This window comes from Oryctolagus cuniculus, chromosome 12 (assembly GCF_964237555.1).
Source record: "Oryctolagus cuniculus chromosome 12, mOryCun1.1, whole genome shotgun sequence".
NCBI lineage: Eukaryota > Metazoa > Chordata > Mammalia > Lagomorpha > Leporidae > Oryctolagus > Oryctolagus cuniculus.
The window spans coordinates 96282796-96303899 of NC_091443.1; the positions used below are offsets into that span (position 1 = coordinate 96282796).

The following is a 21104-nucleotide window of genomic DNA, read 5'->3' on the forward strand; positions in this document are numbered from 1 at the left end:
TCAATAATTATGAATGGAAAAACTGAAACTGTGACTTGCAGTTCAATATTGCAAATATTATAAAGCTTTCTACTGAAGTGCTGTAGTGAGAGAACAGGCATGGAGTCCAGGAAATCCTTCAATGAATTGGTATATGTGTAGTTTTCAGAGTGCTGCTTTCAAAGACATTGAAACTTTGTAAATATTTTCTTACATATGACGTTAAATTTAAAATTGCTGCTTCAACAGACACTGAGCTCTATGTGATTGGTAACCCCTCCTACACTAATGAATCACCTTGCTTGATTTCCCCACCTGATTACTTTGGAAGATGACATGTGAGTGTCAAATGGGGAAAGAAAGGTTTTTTTTAAGATTTATTTAACTATTTAAAAGACAGAGATATAGAGAGGCAGGGGCAGAGAGAGAGTCTGCTGGGTCACTCCCCGTAGGGCCACAATTGCCAGAGCTGAGCTGGTATGTAGCCAGGAGCCTGGAGCTTCTTCTGGGTCTCTCACGTGGGTGCAGGGGCCCAAGCACTTGGGCCATCTTCCACTTTCCTAGGCCATATCAGAGAGCTGGATCGGAAGTGGAGCAGTGGGGACTCAAACCAGTGCTCTTATGAGATGCCGGCACTGCAGGCAGAAGCTTTTCCTGCTATGCCGCAGTGCCGTCCCCAAGAAATATTCTTGTGGTAGACTAATGTTCATGGTGTATAGCCGTCTGCTCTGTGCAGGTAGAATTTGAGTAATTCTTGGCAGACCCCTAAATTTTGGAGGTACATAGGGATACCATGATCAGTGTAATGGGATCCACAGTTTTCCAGAGAAATACTTCATGATATCTGCTGGGGTCCTGCCATTTATGAAAATGGGTTCTAAAGCAACCTGATCGGTGAAGACATTGCCACCTATTGATCCAGTGAAGCAAGTCCAGTGTGAGCACCCCTGACCCTGGCAGAGGCTCCACCCCTGGTGACTAAGATGCTGTAGGCCTGTGCTGCTACTCATTCCACGGGGAAGGCCCTGCCATACTGCTGTGAGCATCCTGGGTTAATATTTTGGTATTGCCATGTTTTGGTTTGTTCTTCAACTTAAATACATGGTATCTCCATTTGGTTTGTATATTTCATCTTGCAGTTTTCACAGCTAAATTTCTTTTTTTAATAATTTTTATTTATATAAAGGTGAACATAGAGCATGTACTTGGCACCTTTCCCTCCTCTCCCTAGCATCCTGCCCTCCTTCCTCCTTCCTTTCTTGTGATTACAAAATAAACTAAAAGAATGTCATTGTGAAAATTATAGGAAAGTGTAAATTCTAAACCTTGACGGAACTAACTCCATAATGTGTAGCTCCTAGTAGGAACTGAAAATTGATTGTGTTGTTTAAAAATTGTCATGCATTTCAATATGGAAACCCTAGGAATTTAGATTGAGTTTAGGTGAGAAACTACCATGGTGCCTCCCCAAACGTGTGTTCTCTATACATAATGTGCCCACAACCAAGTGTTGCTTTGAACCAAGGGCCATAGTGGTCACCAGTGATGGGAAATGGAAGGCTTTTTAGGGCAGTGAGCCTGAGGACTGTGACCAAGACCTGTCCCGGTGAGTCAGTGAGAACTCAGACTGTGCACTTGCCCCATCTTCCTATCAGACTTCATTTACAGGATACAAATTCAAGTTAAATCTAGTAGGAATTTGGATAGCAGGGAGTGTACTCTTTAGAGTTTGGTACAGTTGCAGTGTCACTGGTCACATGCTGATGAAGCAGGGCCTGCATTTTCAGTTCCATAGCTTAATTGGGGAATTCTCAACCTGCCTGTAATATGTAACTGTGTTACATGCACATAGGAATGTACACACCTGGGTGGTAGAATAGCATATAGTAATTTATAGTTCTCATTTCACTTTTCACTTTCCTGTTTCCTTCAGATACACTTCCTTTCCTTTTCTATTTCTGAGTTTTCAGTTTGAGGGAGATGAGATGGCAGTGTAATATGTTACTTGGATATTGTCTTAAATATTCTCTTGATAGAAATCCTGAATCTTTATTTTCAAAATAGAAACTGCCTGAAATTTAGTTTAGTCCTGTTGAAATCTTTACTTAATGTATACTAAGTTGATCTTCTGTATATTAAGATAATCGAAAATGAATCTTGATGTGAATGGAAGGGGAGAGGGAGTGGGAAAGGGGAGGGTTGCGGGTGGGAGGGACGTTATGGGGGGGAAGCCATTGTAATCCATAAGTCGTACTTTGGAAATTATATTCATTAAATAAAAAAAATTTAGTTTAGTCAAGTTCATGAATAATTTCTTAAGATTTATTTAATTGAAAGTCCGAGTTACACAGAGAGTGAAGGAGAGGCGGAGAGAGAGGTCTTCCATCTGCTGGATCACACCCCAGATGGTGGCAATGTCCAGAACTGCGCTGTTCTGAAGCCAGGGACCAGGAGCTTCTTTCAGGTCTGCCACGTGGGTGCAAGGGCCCAAGGACTTGGGCCATCCTTTACTGCTTTCCGAAGCTGTAGCAGAGAGTTGGATCAGAAATGGAGCAACTGGGACTGGAACTGGTCCCCATATGGGATGCCGGCATTGCATTTGTTGGCCTCAGCTGCTACGCCAAAATGCCAGCCCATATCATGAATGTTATACTTTTTTTTCTTTTTTTTAACTTTTATTTAATGAATATAAATTTCCAAAGTATAGCTTATGGATTACAATGGCTTCCCCCCCATAACGTCCCTCCCACCCACTACCCTCCCTTTCCCACTCCCTCTCCCCTTCCATTCACATCAAGATTTATTTTCGATTCTCTTTATATACAGAAGATCAGTTTAGCATACATTAAGTAAAGATTTCAACAGTTTTCTTCCACACAGAAACATAAAGTGAAAAATACTGTTTGAGTACTAGTTATAGCATTAAATTTCAATGTACAGCACACTAAGCACAGAGATCCTACATGAGGAGTAAGTGCACAGTGACTGCTGTTCTTGACGTAACAAATTGACACTCTTGTTTATGGCCTCAGTAATCACCCTAGGCTCTTGTCATGAGCTGCCAAGGCTATGGAAGCCTTTGAGTTGACCGACTCTGATCATATTTAGACAAGGCCATGGTCAAAGTGGAAGTTCTCTCCTCCCTTCAGAGAAAGGTACCTCCTTCTTTGATGACCCATTCTTTCCACTGGGATCTCACTCATGGAGATCTTTCATTTAGGTTTTTTTTTTCCCCCAGAGTGTCTTGGCTTTCCATGCCTGAAATACTCTCATGGGCATTTCAGCCAGATCCGCATGCCTTAAGGGCTGATTCTGAGGCCAGAGTGCTGTTAGAACATTTGCCATTCTATGGGTCTGCTGTGTATCTCACTTCCCATGTTGGATCATTCTCTCCCTTTTTGATTCTATCAGCTAGTATTTGCAGACACTATTCTTGTTTATGTGATCCCTTTGGTTCTTAGTCCTATCATTACGATTAATTGTTAACAGAAATTGATCACTGGGACTAGTGCGATGGCATTGGTACATGCCACCTCGATGGGATTGAATTGGAATCCCCTGGTATGTTTCTAACTCTACTGTTTGAGGTAAGTCAGCTTGATCATGTCCCGAATTGCACATCTCTTCCCTCTTATTCCCACTCTTATATTTAACAGCGATCACTTTTCAGTTAAGTTTTAGCACTTAAGAATAATTGTGTATTGATTACAGTATTCAACCAAAAGTATTAAGTAGAACAAACAAAAAAAATACTAAGAGGGATAACATATTAAGCTGCTCATCAACAGTCAGGGTGAGGGCTGATCAAGTCACCGTTTCTCATAGTGTTCATTTCATTTAACAGGTTTCCTTTTTGGTGTTGTTAGTTGTCACCTATCAGGGAGAACAAGTGATATTTGTCCCTTTGGGATTGGCTTATTTCACTCAGCATAATGTTTTTCAAATTCCTAACAGGGATCCCTTTTCAGTTAAAATGTAAACACCTAAGAATAATTGTGTGTTAATTACAGAGTTCAACCAATGTTACTAGAACAAAAAAAATACCAAAATGGATAAAGTATTACATTGTACATCAACAGTCAGGACAAGAGCTGATCAAGTCACTGTTTCTCATAGTGTCCATTTCACTTCAAAAACTTTCCCCTTTGGTCTCAGTTGTCGCCAATCAGGGAGAACATATGATATTTGTCCCTTTGGGACTGGTTTAATTCACTCAGCATGATGTTTTCCAAATTCCTCCATCTTGTTGCAAATGATTGGGTTTCGTTGTTTTTGACTGCTGTATAGTATAGTCTACGGCCATACCATCCTGTCGCACCTGATCTCGTCTGATCATGAATGTTTTAAAAATCATTTCTATCCCATGAAGCCTACCGAAACCCCACAATATTAACCTAAGTTCCTTAATTTTTATTTGCATTTTAAGTATAGGAATCTATTTTTGCATGTGTTATTTTTCAGCCTTATAACAGTATAACTGAGAAACAAAAATTGTATATATTCAAGGCACACAATATGTGTTTCTATATGAGTCTGATCTATATATTGCATTTTCACACAAACCTTTCGACTCTCCTGGTTCTTACAATACAGTATGAAAGGATTAGTACAGTGAAGCTACTTAACAAATTTATCACTCTTATTGTATTTCTTAAACTTATTTTATTTATGTATTTTCCCAGAAAGCTTTTTTTAAGGTACACATATTTTATCCATTCAATAAATACATCTTTAGCAGCATAGTAATTCTTCCTACCATATCTGCCCTCTCACTTACACTCCTATCATTTTCATAGTGTTTTATTAAGAATACTGACCTAGGAAATTACAAGTACAGAATATAGTCTGAACTGGTTACCTGGGGTAGGTATTAGATTTTCAAAACTTAGCTCATAATTGTAAATTTGATTTTTGTAAGATTTATTTGAAAGGCAGGGGCCAGCGCTGTGGCTCACTTTGTTAATCCACTGCCTGTGACGCCGGCATCCCATATGGGCACCAAGTTCTAGTCCTGGTTGCTCCTCTTCCAGTCCAGCTCTCTGCTGTGGCCCGGGATGGTGGAGGATGGCCCAAGTGCCTGGGCCCTGCAATCGCATGGGAGACCTGGAGGAAGCACCTGCCTCCTGGCTTTGGATCAGTGCAGCACCAGCTGTAGAGGCCATTTGGGGGGTGAACCAATGGAAGGAAGACCTTTCTCTGTCTCTCTCTCTCACTGTCTATAACTCCACCTGTCACATAAAAAATATAGAAAGGCAGGAAAGAGAGAAGAGAGTAAGACAGAGACAGAGAGAGAGGATGAGGGATATCTCATCTCATGCATTATTTCACTCCTCAAATGTCCTCAGTGGCAGGGCTGTCCCCAGGTCTCCTGCTTTGGCACAGGGGCCCAAGGTGTGGGGTCGTCTTCTAGTGCTTTGCCAGGCACATTAGCAGGGAGGTGAATGGGAAGTGGAGCATCTGGGACTCGGTCTTGTGCCCATATGGGATGCTGGCAGACAGGTGGAGGCTCAAGCTTTTAAAAACACCCCAGCTCCAGCACCATAACCATGTATTTGTACCTTGTGACTAACATCTCTTCATTTTCATGCTTCCAGTTCATCACAAACACCATCCTGCTCCCTGTGTTAGTTTGACTTTTGTATATTCCACATGTAAGTGTGCTCATGTAGTATTTCTTATTTCTGTGTCTTGTTTCACTCATTGTAATGTCCTATAGTTCCATACTTTTGGATCCATCTTGTGACAAGTTAAAGTAGTATTTCCTTTCTTTTTAAGGTTGGCGAGGATTCCACTGTGTGTGTATCCCATTTTACCTTATGGGTCCATCAACAAACATTTGGGTTATTTCCATATCATGGAATTGTGAATGATGCTGAAGTGAATGTGGGGGTGCAGACAGTTCTTTGAGATGGTGATTTTCTTTTGAATTCATGGCTATTAAAGGTTGTTCCTTTTTTTTTCACATTATAAAGAACACACCTCTGTTTATTACATTCAGTACTTAAGTGGTTCTTAAGAACTGTAAATCCTATAGTGTATCATCTCTCTAAGCCTTCAATATGAAATACTGAGGATATCTTTTTTTGTTTGTTTTTTAACTTTTATTTAATGAATATAAATTTCCAAAGTACAGAATATTGATTACAATGGCTTCCCCCCCATAACGTCCCTCCATCTCGCAACCCTCCCCTTTCCCACTCCCTCTCCCCTTCCATTCACATCAAGATTCATTTTCGATTCTCTTTATATACAGAAGATCAGTTTAGCATACCTTAAGTAAAGATTTCAACAGTTTGCTCCCACACAGAAACATAAAGTGAAAAATACTGTTTGAGTACTAGTTATAGCATTAAATTTCAATGTACAGCACACTAAGGACAAAGATCCTACATGAGGAGTAAGTGCACAGTGACTCCTGTTGTTGACTTAACAAATTGACACTCTTGTTTATGGCCTCAGTAATCACCCTAGGCTCTTGTCATGAGCTGCCAAGGCTATGGAAGCCCCCTGAGTTCACTGACTGATCATTTTTACACAAGGCCATGGTCAAAGTGGAAGTTCTCTCCTCCCTTCAGAGAAAGGTACCTCCTTCTTTGATGACCCATTCTTTCCACTGGGATCTCACTCACGGAGATCTTTCATTTAGGTTTTTTTTTTTCCCCCAGAGTGTCTTGGCTTTCCATGCCTGAAATACTCTCATGGGCATTTCAGCCAGATCCACATGCCTTAAGGGCTGATTCTGAGGCCAGAGTGCTGTTAGAACATTTGCCATTCTATGGGTCTGCTGTGTATCTCACTTCCCATGTTGGATCATTCTCTCCCTTTTTGATTCTATCAGCTAGTATTTGCAGACACTATTCTTGTTTATGTGATCCCTTTGGTTCTTAGTCCTATCATTACGATTAATTGTTAACAGAAATTGATCACTGGGACTAGTGCGATGGCATTGGTACATGCCACCTCGATGGGATTGAATTGGAATCCCCTGGTATGTTTCTAACTCTACTGTTTGAGGTAAGTCAGCTTGATCATGTCCCGAATTGCACATCTCTTCCCTCTTATTCCCACTCTTATATTTAACAGCAGTCACTTTTCAGTTAAGTTTTAGCACTTAAGAAGAATTGTGTATTGATTTCGGTATTCCACCTCACCCCGGTTAGAATGGCTCACATTCAGAAATCTATCAACAATAGATGCTGGAGCGGATGTGAGGAAAAAGGGACACTAACCCACTGTTGGTGGGAATGCAAACTGGTCAAGCCACTATGGAAGTCAGTCTGGAGATTCCTCAGAAACCTGAAGATAACCCTACCATTCAACCCAGCCAACCCACTCCTTGGAATTTACCCAAAGGAAATTAAATTGGCAAACAAAAAAGCAGTCTGCACATTAATGTTTATTACAGCTCAATTCACAATAGCTAAGACCTGGAACCAACCTAAATGCCCATCAACGGTAGACTGGATAAAGAAATTATGGGATATGTACTCTTTAGAATACTATACCGCAGTAAGAAACAACGAAATACAGTCATTTGCAACAAAATGGAGGAATCTGGAACACATCATGCTGAGTGAAATAAGCCAGTCCCAAAGGGACAAATACCATATGTTCTCCCTGATCGGTGACAACTTACTGAACACCAAAAAGGAAACCTCCTGAAGTGAAACGGACACTATGAGAAACGGTGACTTGATCAGCATAGCCCTGACTGTTAATGAACAACTTAATACATTATCCCTCTTAGTAGTTTTTTTTGTCTGTTCTACTTAATATGACTGGTTTAATACTGTAATTAATACACAGTTATTCTTAAGTGTTAAAAATTAACTGAAATGTGATCCCTGTTAAACATAAGAGTGGGAATAAGAGAGGGAAGAGATGTATAATTTGGGACATGCTCAAGCTGACTTGCCCCAAATGGTAGAGTTAAAAACATACCAGGGGATTCCAATTCAATCCCATCAAGGTGGCATGTACCAATGCCATCTCACTATTCCAAGTGATCAATTTCAGTTCACAATTGATCATAATGGAAGGACTAAGAGTCAAAGGGAGCACATAAACAATCTAGTACCTGCTAACACTAACCGATGGAATAAATAAAGGGGAGAGTGATCCAACATGGGAAGTGAGATACTCAGCAGACTCATAGAATGGCAGATGTCCTAAATAGCACTCTGGCCTCAGAATCAGCCCTAAAGGCATTCGGATCTGGCTGAAAAGCCCATGAGAGTATTTCAGGCATGGAAAGCCAAGACACTCTGGCAAAAGATCTCTGTGAGTGAGATCCCAGTGGAAAGAACAGGTCTTCAAAGAAGGAGGTACCTTTCTCCGAAGGGAGGAGAGAACCTCCACTTTGACTATGAGCTTGTCTAAACAAGATAAGAGTCGGAGAACTCAGAGGGCTTCCATAGCCTTGGAAACTCATGACTGGAGCATAGGGAGACTACTGATGCCATAGACAGGAGTGTCAATTGGTAAAGTCAACAACAGGAGTCACTGTGCACTTACTCCTCATGTAGGATCTCTGTCCTTAATGTGCTGTGTATTGAGATTTAATGCTATAACGAGTACTCAAACAATATATTTCACTTTGTGTTTTTATGGGGGTGCAAACTGTTGAAATCTTTACTTAATGTATACTAAACTGATCCTCTGTAAAAAAAAAAAAAAGAAATTATCAACTCCCAACTTGACTCTCACTGGGATTAAACATGACAATAGGTCTGATCTGATTTCATCATCATTTAAAAAAATCTATTATTTTTCACTTTATGTTTCTGTGTGAGAGCAAACTGTTGAAATCCTTACTTAATGTATACTAAGCTGATCTTCTGTATATTAAGATAATCGAAAATGAATCTTGATGTGAATGGAAGGGGAGAGGGAGTGGGAAAGGGGAGGGTAGTGGGTGGGAGGGACGGTATGTGGGGGAAACCATTGTAATCCATAAATCGTACTTTGGAAATTTATATTCATTAAATAAAAGTTAAAAAAAATCAACCCCCCCCAAAAAAAAAAAGAAAAAAAAAGAAATTATGGGACATGTACTCTATAGAATACTATGCAGCAGTCAAAAACAACGAAACCCAGTCATTTGCAACAAGATGGAGGAATTTGGAAAACATCATGCTGAGTGAATTAAACCAGTCCCAAAGGGACAAATATCATATGTTCTCCCTGATTGGCGACAACTAACTGAGACCAAAGGGGAAAGTTTTTGAAGTGAAATGGACACTATGAGAAACAGTGACTTGATCAGCTCTTGTCCTGACAGTTGATGTACAATGTAATACTTTATCCATTTTAGTATTTTTTTTGTTCCAGTTCCATTGGTTGAACTCTGTAATTAACACACAATTATTCTTAGGTGTTTACATTTTAACTGAAAAGGGATCCCTGTTAGGAATTTGGAAAACATTATGCTGAGTGAAATAAGCCAATCCCAAAGGGACAAATACCACTTGTTCTCCCTGATAGGTGACAACTAACTGAGCACCAAAAAGGAACTGTTAAAGTGAAATGAACACTATGAGAAACGGTGACTTGATCAGCCCTCACCCTGACTGTTGATGAGCAGCTTAATATGTTATCCCTCTTAGTATTTTTTTTTGTTTGTTCTACTTAGGTTGTTCCTTTTTAAATTTCATTTGAGGAACTTCCATATTGCTTTTCATAGTGGACAGTACAATTTACATTCCCTCCAATACTGTGCTTTCTGTTTCATCTACATTTTGCCCAATACTTGTTATCTTTTAACTTTTTAATAGTAGCCATTTAACAGATATGAGGTGATAACCATTGTCATCTTGATTTGCATTATGCGGATGATAGCAATGTTCAGAACTTTTTCACATACCCACTGGGTACATTGTATGTCTTTGTTGGAAAACATTGATTCAGTCCTTTGTCCTTTTTTAATTGTATTCTTTGCTTCTTAGTGGTATGCTTGTATTACTCCCTTGATCACACATCTGGTTTGCTAATATTTTCTCATATTCATTGGTTTGCCTTTCATTTCATTGATCTTTGCTTGACTGCTTTTTGTTGTAATTTCATTTCCTTATATTTGCTTTTGTTCTCTGTGCTTTAGTTGTTAACACATAAGCAACCACTCTTGAGGCTAATGTCAAGGACTTTTCTATTTTATAAGTTGTAAGTGTTCAGATCTTCTGTGTGGACTTGCAGTTCATTTTGAGTTGATTTTAATATGTGGTGTAACAATGATGCAGTTTCAGTTTTGGACATGTGGTTATCCAGGTTGCTTCTGCCTCAGATGTGGGCCTTTATGTCCAGTGACTGCATGTTTGGTAACCCTGATGGGCCAGGATTTCCCGTGTCTTCATTTGGATCCATTAAACCAGATGCTGTGGCTGGAGTTGATCAGGAGCTTTGCATGTGTGGTGATTTGGGAGTAGAGACCATGCAGTGATGGGGTCAAGACAAGGGACTGTAGCCGCCTCCTCTGGAAGCCAGGGCTATATGAGGGTATGTCCGAAAGTTTTTTGAAGGGTAGACATTTGGCATAATGGGAAGGACAATGCTCAGGATACCAGTGGCAGCCAGTGATGGCTTAAGTAGTTGGATTCTTGCTACCACATTGGAGACCATCTCCCAGCTTCAGCCTGGGTCAGATCAGCCCTGAGTATTTTGGGCATTTGGGTAATGAACTACTAGATGGGTGGTGTCTTTATCTCTCTCTCTCTCTTCCTCTCTCTCTCTCTCTCCCTCCCTCCCACCTACCTCCCCCTCCCCCTTATTAAGTCTCTGTTTTGCTTTTGAAACCAATTGCAATATTAAAACTAGGTGGAAAAATGGATATGGATGATTATCGCAGTAGCAGTAGATTACTGAGTAATTTCCTAGAACCATACAGGGGGATGTGTGCAGCTCACAGGGATCCATTATATCTGTTGTTAGAAAATGAAATAAAGGAGCTCAAGGCTCTGTCCATACAATAGTGTCGAAAGATTAATGTAGACTTGGTCCGTACAAATTTTATATGAGTATTGAAATGTCACACTAGCCCATAAATATGTACAACTCTTGTTGATAACATTTAAGTAAAAATACCAATATGTTATTAGGTGTATAAAGTTAAGGGGTTTTAAATGATTAATGTCACAACTAATATTATGGTATTTGAAAATGGTTAATTAATGCAAGCAAAAACAGAATCTGTAGGTAACTGAACTGTTCTGTCTTGTCATGTTCAGTCTAAAGGCTACTATGCTGTGTTTTAAGTTGGTGATGGACATTTATTTGAGATTGTTTCCTTTAATTAAGAAAAATGGTAGTATGTTTTCATGTGTATGTGAAAGTGAATAGCAATTGTATTGCAATTGAATGCAGTTGTATTGCATCAGAGCAATACAATGAATACAAGATAAGCTTTTTTTCATATTTGAGATTTTATTGGTTTTTGAGAATCACTACAGAGACATTTCAATTTGTACACTATTCTTAACAAGCCAAAAATTTTAAAAGTGCGGGTTGATCATTCTTTTTAAATCTTTTATTTTTGAAATAGTGTATTTTTTAATTTATCTCAGAAGAGCTTTATAGTCCACTCAATAAAGAGTTCAGCTAGTAAGGAAGAATATAGGCAAGGGCAATAACAATAATCAAACAAAAAAAGTCCTATCTTTATGATCAGCTATGAACTTAAACTGATCACTTTAACTAGTAAGATGGCATTAAGTGTCAAAGGGATCATATAAATAAGACCAAGTGTCTGCTAAAAACAATAGATAGAATGAAAAAGGAGAGAATGATACAACATGGGAAACAGGCCACCCAGCAGACTCATAGAATGACAAATACCCTAAAGAGCACTCTGGCCTTGGAATCAGCCCTTAAAGCATTCAGATCTGGCTAAAAAGCCCATGAGAGCATTTCAGCCATGGAAAGCCAAGACACTTTGGCAAAAAAATCACTCACATGAAAGATCTCTGAGAGTAAGATCCCAGAGGAAAGAAAGGGCCATCAAAGAGGTCAGTACCTTTCTCTGAAGGGAGGAGAGAACTTCCACTTTGATTATGGCCTTGTCTAAATAATGTTGCAATTTGTGGACTCAAGAGGCTTCCATAGCCTTGGCAGCTCATGACCAAGAGCCTAGGGTGATCACTGATGTCAAATATAAGAGTGTCAGCTGTTAAATCAACAACAAGTGTCACTGTGCACTTGCTCCCCATGTAGGACCTCTGTCCTTAATGTGTTGTACTATGAAAATTAACAATAAAACTAGTCTTCAAACAGTACTTTTAACTTTGTGTGTCTGTGTGGGTGCAGTCTGTTGAAATCTTTACTTAGTATAGAGTTGATAGTCTGTGTATAAAGATAATTAAAAATGAATCTCAATGAAGAATGGGTTGGAAGAAGGAATAGGAGTTGGGATGGTTTGCGGGTGGGAGGGCAGGTATGGGGGGGAAGACCTGCTATAATCCAAAAGTTGTACTTATGAAATTTTAATTTATTAAATCAAAGGTTTCTATAAAAATGTCTACTAAAGTCATAACACAGTAAATTTTAAAATGAGCATGATTTATTAAAATTATAGTAGCATATCATTCATAACAATTTGACAAAGATATAAAAGAAAGTTTGACAAAACTATATTTGCGGCAATACTGATACACACAGGCATTAGTTTCTTTTCTGTTTTTCTTTTGTTGTTGTCTGATTTTTTTAAAAGAAAATTTTAGCTCCCATATATAAAGGAGAACATCTAATATTTGTCTTTCTTTGTCAGGGTCATTTCACTGAGCATGAAATCCTCCAGTTGCTACGATTTTGATGCTGATAACAGGATTTTATTTTTTATAGTTCTGTAATATTCAGTTCTACATATATGCATCGAATTTTGCCAGCACCACTGATTGAATAGATTATACTTTTTTCCAGTGTATAGTTTGAGCAGTTTAATGGAAAATCAATTGGCTCTACCTGTTTGGATTAATTAATTAATGAATTTCCACTATCATGCTGCTTTGCTTGTATAGCTTTGTAGTAAGCTTTGAAGTCAGGTATTCTGACGCCTCCAAGTTGATTTTTTTTTATTTTGCTCAGGATCGTTTTGGCTATTCTTAATATTTTGTGATTTCTTAGGGAATTTAGGATTATCTTCTCATTCTGTAAAAAATGTCATTGGTGTTTGATAGGAGTTTCATGTAATTTGTAGGTTGCTTTATAGGTATTTTAATTATACTAATTCTTCCAATCCATGAGCAAGTTATATTTTTCCATTTTGGGAGTCCTTGATGATTTATTTCTTCAACATTTTAGAATTTTCATTGTAGATATCTTTCATTTAATTGGTTACATTTATTCCTAAATATTTTCTTTTTGTCCCTCTTGTGTATGGGATTAATTTTTAGATTTCATTTTTGGCAAATTGGTTATTAGAATATAAAAAGCTATTGTTTTTTGTATGTTGATTTTGTAACCTATAACTTTACTGAATTGGTTTTTCATCTTGAACCATTTTTTGGTGGAGTGTTTAGATTTTTCTGTGCATAACATCATGTATTCTACAATGTGGTTGAATTCAGTTGTTGTTAATAGTTGTGTTGAGGAATATTTCATGTTATAAATATAAGAGCTTGTCAAAAAGGCTTAAAGTTTACCTGTGGAAAATTTCTCTGTCAATTGCCATATGGGAACTAGAGTAGTGCCTGGTAGACTTGTGGACTGCCATTGCTCATAGAGTGCATGGGTTCACCCATTGGTTTATCACTGCTTTCTGTGTCCCCGACAGACTCCCAGTGAGACAGTGAGGCTTCTTAAGGGAAGGCCTATACTCAAGGTTGTGTGCTGAGTGTTGATGGCAGCAGCATCTAAGTAACATGGTCTCATGGGATCATTGGAGACACTGGTATCTCCACCTGGGTACTGCAGTCTTGTGTGCTGTGGGGTTGTGAGTCTGGATGCACCAGATGACTGCTGGCTGCCCCTCACATGCTGCCAGGCACCACTCAGGACATGGTTAAGAAAGCAGCTGCCCTCTCTGCAACTGTCTCAGATGGTGAAGTGCCATATCTCAGACACCGGGGAAGTCCACACAGAGGTACACACCTTGCTGTGGATGGAGACACAAAGCCTGCTCAAAGACTGGACAGGGACACATTGAGAAGGGCAGCCTTGCTGTGTTCCTGACAGGAAGTAGTCTATAAATCACCGGGCAACAGAGTTGGCAGCTGGCAGCTTTCACTGAACTACATCAAGATCCTGTCCAACTTGCCTGGGAAGCACAAACAGATGGCGCCATGTTTGCACAGAGGGTGAACATAAACTGTCCCTTTTTCTACTGCAGTGGGCGTCCAGAGCATGTCAAACACCACAGTACAGCAGGAGCCTCTTTATTTCAATGGACGGTGTACAGTTAAGAATAAAAGAGAACTACTGAGGCTGTTAGGCATTCTTCAGCGAGTATGTGCAGTCACCACCCCTGAATGGGAAAGCTGCCCCTAGGACAGTCCCAAACAAGCTACCTTGGCCCCAGTGAATTTATTTATTCACTTACTTAGGCATTATTCATTATGTTTCATTGAAAGACAGAAAACAGATTTCCCATTGGCTGAATCACTCCACTTGAGTGGCAGAGGCCCAACTATCTGAGCCATCCTCTGTTGTTTCCCAGGGTGTGCATAAGCAGGAACCTGGATTTGAATGTGTGACAGGTATTGATCCTCGATACTCTGTAATGGGATGCTGGCACCAAAATGATGTCTTTAATTGCCATGCCAAATACAATGTATTGTTGCCTTTATATTCTAATTATTAGAATAGCAGTGTGAGATAGAGAAAGATGTTTCAATCTGTTGGCCTCACCCCCCAAAGCCTGCAAACATTCTGGAAAGGCTAGGACAAAGTCAGAAGCCAAGAACTTTATCCAGTTCTCTCCCATTGGTGGTAGAGACCTAAATAACTGACGTAATACCTGCTCTCCATCAGAGTGTGCATTAGCAGGAAACTGCACTGCAAGAAGATTGTACTGAAATCCATGCACTCTGATATGGGGTGTGGGGAACCCAAATGACATCTTAACAACTCTGGAATAGTTCCTTGGCCATTGTTATATTTTAATGATTTTTATTGGAAAAAAAATTAGTGAGGGAGAGACATAGAGATATCATCCAACCCACTACCTCACTCTCCAAATGGCTGCAACAGCTACAGATTAACCAATATGAAGCCAGGAGCAGGAACTGTATCTTCTTCTCCTACATGGGTTGCATAGACCTGAGTTCTTCAGACATCATCCATTATCTATCCATGTACCTTAATAGGAAGCTGGACTGAAAGCATAGTAGCTGGGGCATGACCCAGCACTACAAGATGAAATGTAAGCATTGTTAGCTGAAGCCTTACCTGCTGTGCCACAACATCAGCATTCCCATTGTTATTTGCAAGAGCAGTTGCACAACAGTGCCAAGCAAAACTTCTGGCCCTGTTGACGGCAACTTCGGAAGTTAATCAAGCTCCGCAAACCCTGAGCACCCTGGGAAATACCAAGGCAGACACGCGGAGTGTTCACAGCCAGAGGTTCCTTCAGCATCTCCCTGCAATCCAGTGCTGTGTAATCAGATGTGGTGCGCTCTCTGACTTCCTCTGATCCATTATGAACACAATGGGACCTATTCTGAGCATCAACAACAAAGTCAATGGCTTTGCAGGCTGCACTGCTGCCTACTGGCTCATTTCAGGCAAGTCTCATGAGTTTCTCCAGATGGTCTGGACACCACTGAGGCCCTTCTAGACAGAGAGAAGACCACCAGACATTCAACAATGGTGGGAATCTTGAGCACACTAGGGGTAAGCAGTCATCACCAGGCATCTTTATGGGTGACAACCACCATGTGTTAGGGTCACATTATAGACCCTTATGAATCATCAGGCACTAACTCCTATGGCATTGTGATCTTTCCCAGTATAGTGCATCAGTCACGCAATATTCATTGACAGACTATGAAGAGGACATGCCCTTGGGTCGACTGCCATGGTCAGCATTAAGACGGGACCCAACCTCTTCCCATGAGTCCTTGTGTTGCTTCTGCCCACCTCTCAGCTATCATTTCTGTTCCTTGGCATGGACAGCCTAAGACTTCTGTTCTTCACCTAGATCAATCCCAAGTCTTTTGTACTGATGTGGCATGCTTGTGTAGAGCCCGGACACTTAACACAACACCTCCCTATATTGGTAACACCCTACAATAGCCACTCAGGCAGGACAAGTGGGGAATTGACATAGCTGTCCATGACATAGTATAAGTATTCTCTGAAGTACATTGAGTCATCTATTAACTCACCCATCAAGGACCTTCTCAAAGATGGAGGATAGGAATGGAGGCATCCTGCAGATTACCACCACCTCAAGAAGGTCATGCCTCCCTTTGAATTTGCTTTAGTTGATATTATCAGACTACCCCTGCACTCCTGGGCCACAGCAGGGAGCTGGACTGGAAGAGGAGCAGTCGGGACAGAATCTGGCGCCCTGACCAGGACTAAAACCCAGGGTGCCGGCCCCACAAGTGGAGGATAACCCTATTGAGTTGTGGTGCCAGCCCTTAATTTGAAGGCCAACAGTGCACCTTTGAGACTTCCAGTGGGCTGCCGGTATGGTCCTCCAGGGCTCATGGTCTGTGTTAACAGGATCTGGCTGGCCTTCAGTTGTCTCCTAGCATCCACCTGTGACACTATGTTGAGGACATCGTTTCAACTGATAATCAAGAGGAGGAGGAAAAATGGGCCTCAATCATCAGCAACTGACTTCTTGACCAAGTGGGTGTGGACCTTAGTTCCATGTGAGATGAGAGCTTGCAACCTCAAATTTTGGTCTATATTTTGAACAAGGATTTCAGACAAATTCCTCAACAAATCCACATATATCTGCTTTTCCTCACTGATTCAGTTTCAACCAGGGAAGCCCAGCACATTTTCAGTTTCTGATAACACCAACTTCCTCACCTCTAAAGAACCCTAAGATTCATCTGTCTCACCAGCCACCCACAAGATGCACCTTGGTCAGGCATACTTCCAAGGAAAAAGCTAAGGATTACTCTACGGCTAGTTTTTGGTTCTGAGGGTCCCATGGGTAAAGGACTTCAAGTTAGCTTTGAGCATGTAGTGACACTACTGTTTGACTCACAGAGAGTTTGGACTACCTCCCTCAGCATCATGAGCTGGTCCCTGGCCTCCAGCCACTGAGAATCTCTTGTTAAATGGAAGTGGTATTTTCAGAGGCCAGACAAACCCACACCCTGAGGAGTCTGTGTCCTTGACGAGGATGTCAGCCTCTGACATTTCGTGTATTTGCAGAGCCCCATCGGTCATCTCACATCAGATACCTCCTTCCAGATACCGGGGTAGTGTCATGTGTCTCAGGGGGCAGAACTTGTGATCGTCCTACTTGTCGTCGAGCAGTCCACCCTCACTCAAGGCCATCTTGAAATTCACATATCCACCAATTCTTGGGACAACACCAATTCCTAATGGCCTTTGTGTGGCCTCAAACTGGACACTCCATACCCTTACTTTGGAGTTCCTCCTTTGGTGGGTCACTGTTGATATCTGTGCTACTGGCCTAACCTCACTGAGCAACTCAGCTATTTTGATTGCCAAAATTCTACTGCCTTTTTTTTTTTTTGACAGGCAGAGTGGACAGTGAGAGAGAGAGACAGAGAGAAAGGTCTTCCTTTTCCGTTGGTTCACCCTCCAATGGCCGCTGCGGCCGGCGCGCTGCGGCCGGCGCACCGCGCTGATCCGATGGCAGGAGCCAGGAGCCAGGTGCTTTTCCTGGTCTCCCATTGGGTGCAGGGCCCAAGCACCTGGGCCATCCTCCACTGCACTCCCTGGCCACAGCAGAGAGCTGGCCTGGAAGAGGGGCAACCGGGACAGAATCCGGCGCCCCGACTGGGACTAGAACCCGGTGTGCCGGCGCCGCTAGGCGGAGGATTAGCCTAGTGAGCCACGGCGCCGGGCTCTACTGCCTTTTAATGTAGCAAAACTGTACTTTATATTATCTACCTCCTTGCTTTCATCGGGGAGCCTCCCAGGCTTATATGATTTGGGACCTCATAGGCCTATCAACTTGGATTTCAGCTTGTAGCTTTCCTATTGTATCCAAGTCAGTTGTGGAAGTCCCCCAGAAACACCTGCTGTACAGACAAAACTGTCATTCCTGCTTCTCGCGTGATTGCATTTGGAGTGGTGATTATTCACATGCTACCTGGCAAGTGGATTTTGTTGACCTGCTGTAGCAAATGGCAGGTGCTTACTGTTACGTAAGCCTACACCAGACTACTCCTTGCTCCTTTGTTCATGGCTGAAAATGTCATCAGATTCTAAGTACTCCATCCCTGGTGCATTAAACATGGGACCAAAAGTATCTGAAATACTTAGTTCCTGTCCATTTGGTGTATACACAGTGATGGAGTTTTTAGTTCACGTGAAGGTTATTTTTTTTGAAAATTTTGAAATTAACAATACTTGTACATACTTAAGGGCTACTGTGTGACATTTTGGTACATGTCTGCAATGTGTCCTGATTAAAAATGGGATGATCAATATTTCCCTTTACTTGTCAGTACTTAGGATTGAAGACTTGGAATATCTTCTGTATGTTCATTCAACACATACTCAGTTATTGTGAGCTATCCTCTCCATTATTCTGTGTAACATTCTAAAGTTACTCCTTTGATATACCTCTGATGTGGTACCCATCATCCAAACTCCTTGCATTTTCCCTCCAATGTCTTACATCCTTTATTAATTATTATGTAGTCAGATTGGTGCATTTTAAAGATTTATTTATTTTTATTTGAAAGGCTGAGCTATAGAGAGAGGGAGAGACAGAGAGATGTTTTCCTTCTGCTCATTCACTACCCAAATGGCTGCAATAACTGCAGCAGAGCAAATTCAAAGCCAGGAGCCAGGATCTTTCTCTGGGTCTCCCAAAGTGGATGTAGGGGCCCAAGCACTAGGGCTATGTTCCACTGCTTTCTCAACCCATAACCAGCGAGCTGGGTTCAGAAGAGGAACAGCAGGTGGGTTCCCACATGGGATTCTGGCACCACAGGCAGAGCCTTAACCTACCATGCCACAGCACTGGCCCCCGATTGTTTTAGCTTGTGTTTGTGAGGGAGTGGGTACAGTATTTGTCTTTCTGTGTCTGGATTGTTTTCACTTACTTTCAGTTTCATACATCTTGCTTCAAGTGACAGGGTTTCATTCTTTTCAAGTGGCTGGATAGTATTCCATTCCGTATATATACAACAAACTCTTGACCCCTTCAGCTGATGAACTCTCAGCTAATTTTGTATGCCAAGATACTCTTCCCTTTTAGTGAGACAAAAATGCCGTCTGCTTTATCTGAATCCCTGCCCTCATAGTGGAGACTGTGGTTCCAAAATGAGTTTGAACTCCTGGGCATATCTGATGCGGGGACATTTTCCTATTGTGGTACCAGAATGAGTTTCTTCTCCCAGGCATATCTGATCTGGGGACATCTTATGCCTGTCATTTTGGATTTCTGATTGTGGTTTTCCTATTCCATCCAACTCGGTTGGAAAGTCCCCCAGGGATGTCTGTTTTGCAGACAAAACTCACATCATTCCTTTTTCTCCCATGGTGGTGTTTGGAGAGGTGATTCCTCTCACATGCCACCTGGTAGGTGGATTTTATTGGTCTACTGTTGCAAGAGGCAAGCGATTATTATTGTTGATGACCACACCAGAGTGCTCCCTGCTTTTTCCTTCATGGCTGAAAATGTGCTTCAAACATGAGACTACAGATACATGAACTACTTAGTTCCTTTCTATGGGGCATGGACCCAGTGTTGGTGTTGCTGGTTCATGGTATGGTTCTGTTTTCTGAAAATTTTGACATTAACAATAATTTCACCTACTTAAGGGCTACAGTATGATGTCTCGGTGCATATCTGCAATGGGTCCTGATGAAAAATGGGATAATCAACATTTCCCTTTCTTTGTCAATATTTTATGATTGAAGGCTTGGAATTTCTTCTGTGTGTTCATGTAATACCTACTAGGTTATTGTGAGCTAGTCTCCTCACTGTGCTGTGTAACAATAGGAACTTATTCCTTTGGTCTAACTCTGATTTTGTGCCCATCATCAAAACTCCCTCCATCCCCCGCAGTGCCTGCCATCCTTTATTATGCATTATACATTCAGGGTTTTAGCTTGCTTATGTGAAGGGGTGCACAAGTTATTTGTCTTTCTGTGCCTGCCTGAAGGTGACCCGTCATCAGGGCTAAATGCCTGCCACGGGGCCCACAAGACAGTTCCTCACCTGGTATGATGAAGATCCACACTTCCTGGCCAGTCCTCAGGTACAAGAACCCCATTACCTCTGTTTCCAGTCTCAACACCAGCAGTAGTGAGGCCCGCAGTTCAGATAGTCCTCAACCTGACATAAGGAGGAGGACCTGCACTCGCGGCCTCAGATACCAAAACCTGTTGTCCTCCATACCCACTCTCAGCACCAGCAGCAGTGAGGCTGACAAGACAGATGGTCCTCAACCTGCTGTGAGGAGGAAGACCTACATTCCCTGGCCAGTCCTCAGGTGCAGCAGCCCTGTGTGCTCCATCTCCACCTTCACATCAGTAACACTGTGGATCGTTTAGCAGACAGGAGCCATTCCCAGGGAGTGGCAGAGAAAGAGCCTCCCAGAAAAGCAGTGGGACGGGGAGGCATGGAATTCACCCGCTATAGCAGCTGGGAGCTCATTTGGTCAGTGTCGCTCCCCCTCTTCGTGGAGGAACGACACTAAGCCCTGCCTAGGCTTCATATCCGAGTCACGGCACCATTATGTCGCTCCACGTCTTCATGGGGGAACGACACAGGACCCTGCGCTGTTCTTTTCGTCTGCTCGGCCCTCCCCGGGTTTGCTGCTGGTTCTTCCCGGGTTGGCTACTATCCCTTCCACCTCCGTGGAAGGGCAGTTCCCCCTGGCCACATTCCCCACTTCCGCAGGGGAGCGGCACACCGCCGGCCTGCTTTCTCGGGGGCTGCACGGGTTCCCTTAGATGTTCCCCATAGATGTTCCTGGTGCATGCCATCTCTCTCCTCCTTTATAGTCCTCCTCCGCCAATCCTAACTCGGC

The 21104-nt window shown here is 41.8% G+C and overlaps 2 protein-coding genes and 1 long non-coding RNA gene across 24 annotated transcripts in view; 2 read left to right on the forward strand and 1 right to left on the reverse strand.

Moving 5' to 3' along the window:
• Positions 1-21104, reverse strand: part of LOC103346435 (neuroblastoma breakpoint family member 4) — a 1612367-nt gene that overhangs the window by 767286 nt on the left and 823977 nt on the right. The window lies entirely within an intron of this gene.
• The window catches only part of LOC103346987 (putative neuroblastoma breakpoint family member 5), a 344943-nt gene that overhangs the window by 274196 nt on the left and 49643 nt on the right, over positions 1-21104 (forward strand). The window lies entirely within an intron of this gene.
• The window catches only part of LOC103346986 (neuroblastoma breakpoint family member 4), a 320087-nt gene that overhangs the window by 232628 nt on the left and 66355 nt on the right, over positions 1-21104 (forward strand). The gene's annotated exons all lie outside the window — the stretch shown is intronic.